General features: G+C 32.8%; 1 pseudogene; it reads left to right on the top strand.

The window, feature by feature from the left end:
• The first annotated feature begins 1,184 nt into the window (after positions 1-1,184).
• LOC123895778 lies at positions 1,185-2,174 on the top strand (annotated as a pseudogene).
• The last annotated feature ends 1,975 nt before the right edge of the window (positions 2,175-4,149 follow it).

Raw genomic sequence — 4,149 nt, forward strand, 5'->3', positions numbered from 1 at the left:
CACAATTTAATTAACCACCCTCAAACACAATGGCCACAAACACAAATCAATCTGAAACTTTATAACCCAAAAAAAAGAAGAAAAGAAGAGTAAACAACCCAAAAAATTCAAAGTTGATCCTTCTTAAGCATTACCAACTTCACAAACACTAAAAATTCAAAGTTGGTCCTTCAAAAGCATAAGTAACATCAAAGTTGTTTTCAAATATAATGTCTCAACTCTCTGATGCAAGTAGGAAGATGTCCACAAGAAGAGCACAAAATTAGACAAGTTGAAGTTGTTTGCTTTGTACTAGTTTAGCACAAAAAATGGATGCTTATTTGATGCACCATTATATGTAAAAGCCACCAATATGGATGTTTTATGTTGGATGAATGTAAAAGCTTTTCATTTCTTATTAATCAAGTAATTTCATTTTAGTTTCAAATTGTTCCAAAATTTCTAACTATACCAAAAACAATATCAACTTCTAACCATTTTTTTAACTTCACATAACATCAAACAATTTAACTACCACAATTAGATCAACAATTACAATGTTCTAAAATTGTATTAACATTTTTCACTATCACAAATGCACCAAACAATTGGCATAACCACTTATTCTACCATTACATCAACAAATGCACATAAACATTGTTAACAATACAATCAATCAAAGAGAAGAGAGAAATACAAAGGAGGCTACTAGGGTTTCATAATATTACAGTCGCTTAACTTATGAAAATAAGAGTTACAAAGAGAATATATAGCAAACCTAAAATTACTGGACTATAAACATTAAAGCCTAATGATATAAACCAAAACTAATATCTAACACTTCCCTTCAAACTCACGATGCATCAACATGAAGCATTGTGAGTTGGTCAAACAACATACTAAATATACTATATTTGTTACACAATCATACCTTAAATATATTTGACGACATGACTTCACAATCACATCAAATCACAATATATCCTAACTGAAAAAGCCTAGATCCAAACCTCAATCTTTTTAATTCCTTTTCTCCTCTTTCTTCATAAATCTATCTTTTTTTCATCTTTCCCTCGACCTATTTTACTTGACTATTTCACTCATACAATGACTCTCTAACCTTTAACCCACTCGTTATATAAGTCACTTAACAATTATCATATTATCATTCGGTATCTACCATTGTTTAAGCTCGCCGTCTCAACATGGCTATCATTAACCAAGAACAGCTGAAGAACGAAGATGTCAATTTGGAACGGATTCCTTTGGATGAAGTGTTTCAACACATGGAATGTTCGAGAGAACGTCCGGACTAGCAAGATTTCGGTTGAGTTGTTGTTCTCTTGATGACTAACTCGACAATCAGTTTCATCGAAGAGAACAATGCTGGCAATGTTGCGGCCGCTCTTATGGCTCAATTATCTCCAAAGACAAAAATGCTAAGAGATGGCAAATAGAGTGAGCGAGATGCTGCAATTTTAGTACGAGGAGACATAATCAACATCAAGGTAGGAGACATTATTCCTACCGATGCACAACTTCTAAAGGGTGATTATTTAAGCGTAGATCAATCTGCTTTAACAGGAGAATCACTTCCTGTTACAAAGTGTGCAACTCAAGAAGTGTTTTCAGGATCAACTGTGAAGAAGGGCGAAATTGGAGCAGTTGTGTATGCTACTGGTGTACACATATTTTTCGGCAAAGCTCATTTGGTGGATAGTACAAACCAAGTTGGACATTTTTAGAAAGTGCTAACAGCTATCATCAACTTCTGCATTTGTTCAATTGTTGTTGGAATAGTCATCGAGCTTATTGTGATATATCCGATTCAACACCGCAAGTATAGAGATGGAATCAACAATCTTTTGGTGATATTGATCGGTGGAATTCCAATTGCTATGCCAACTGTTTTGTCTGTTACTATGGTTGTCGATTCTCATAGGCTTTGTAGCAAGGCGCTATAACAAAAAGAATGACTGTTATTGACGAAATCACTGAAATGAATCTTTTGTGCATTGATAAAACTGGAACTCTCACTTTGAATAAGCTTAGTGTTGACAAAAACTTGGTTTGAGGTGTTTTCTAGAGGTGTTAATAAAGACCATGTGATACTTCTAGGTGCAAGAGCTTCCCGGATAGAAAATCAGGATGCTATTAATGCTGCAATTGTTGGAATGCTTTCTAATACACAATAGGCTATAGTTAATATATAACAATCATGAGATTAATGTTATTCTTTGATGATACGCTGCCGGCATACATCTTCATTATAGTTGTCAGAAGGAGGATCCAAGCAGATAGTTGAAGAGGACAACAAAAAGATCAGCGATGGACAAATATTTCTATTTCCCGATAAGCCATTTTATTCATTTATTTAGATACATGGATTTATTTTATATTTATATAATTTAATTTAATATTTGCAAAAAAATAATCAACAGTTTCTAAAAATTATGTTAAGTTTCATATGACAATCGACAAAATTCATCAAGCCAAAAAAGTCGGCGTTAAATCTGAAGAATGTATTTTGATATTAATTGAAGGTGTTTTGTCCCAACACCTTGTAGTAACATGTGCATTCTTTTAATCAAAACATAAATCGATCCACACTATACTTCATCTTCAACCTTTTCACAAAACCTGCGTGCGGAAACATAATGTTTCATTCACTCACCATCGTGCTGATGCGTGTGAAAACCTATCTCTCTTGGAGTTTCTTTCACTCACAAATTATTTTATACTATGATGTAGTTAGTAGTTTAGCAAATCTTTTTATCAAATTAATGAAGTCAATTTTTTTTTTTTTTTTTACTTTTATTGTTTTTTATCGTCTGACTAATATTTTCTTTTCCGTGCAGGATTTAGGTGGACCTTGTTGTTAGAGGAAGATCCAAACCATCATCATTTAATTTTAAGTAAACTTTAACATGACTATATTTTATTTCCCGGTCAAGCATATAGTTGATGAGAATGATAAAAAGATCACTGATCTACAAATGTTTCTATTTCCTGGTAAGCCATTTTATTCATTTATTTGAATACATGGATATATTTTATTTTTATAAAATTTAATTTAATATTTCTAAACGAATAATCAACGGTGTCTCAAAATGTTGTTAAGTTTCATATGATGATAATCAACAAAATTCATCATGACAAAAAAGCTGGCGTTAAATCTAAAGAAGGTACATTGATACTAGTTGAAGGTGATTTGGCCAAACACCGCGGTAAGATGTCGTGCATTCTTTTAATTTAATCAAAACATAAAATCGATCCACACTTTACTTCATCTTCAACCTTTTCACAAAACTTACGTGCAGAAACATAACCCCTCATTCACTCACCACCATGCTACTGCGAGCCGAAACCTATCTCTTTTATAGTTTCTTACACTCACCACTTATTTTTTACTATGAACGGGTTAGTAGTTTAGCGACTATTTATCAAAATTAATGAAGTCAAGTTTTTTTTTTTTTGACTTTTATTGTCTTTTATTGTTTGACTAATATTTCCTCTTCAGCGCAAGGTTGCGGCGGAGCATATGGTCAGAGGGAGATCCAAACAATTATCTTGAATTTTAAGGGAACTCTAAACATGATTATATTTTATTTTCCGGTCAAGTAGACAGTTGAAGAGGACAACAAAAAATCAGTGATATAATGTTTCTATGTCCCGGTAAACCATTTTATTCATTTATTTGGATACATGGATACATTCTATATTTATAAAATTTAATTTAATGTTTGCAAAAATAAAAAATCTGTTGTATCTCAAAATGATCTTAAGTTTCATATGATAATGGACAAAATTCATCATTTCAAAAAAGCTGGGGTTGAATATGAAGAATGTACATTGATACTAGTTGAAGGTGATTCGGCAAAACACCTTTCGGTAAGATGTTGTGCATTCTTTTCATCAAAACCTAAAATCGGTCCACACTTTACTTCATCTTTAACCTTTTTACAAAACCTGCGTGCGGAAACATAACCTATCATTCACTAACAACCGTGCTGCTACGGGCGGAAACTTATCTCTTTTGGAGTTTCTTTCACCCACTACTTATTTTTTTTACTATGATCGAGTTGGTAGGAATAGGGATATTGTAGATATCAAATGCCTCTCAAAGGGCATCGTGGTGAGAATGACCAAAACGAGTATGCTATAAATGAT

The sequence above is a fragment of the Trifolium pratense genome, linkage group LG7 (genome assembly GCF_020283565.1).
Source record: "Trifolium pratense cultivar HEN17-A07 linkage group LG7, ARS_RC_1.1, whole genome shotgun sequence".
Classification (NCBI taxonomy): Eukaryota; Viridiplantae; Streptophyta; class Magnoliopsida; order Fabales; family Fabaceae; genus Trifolium; species Trifolium pratense.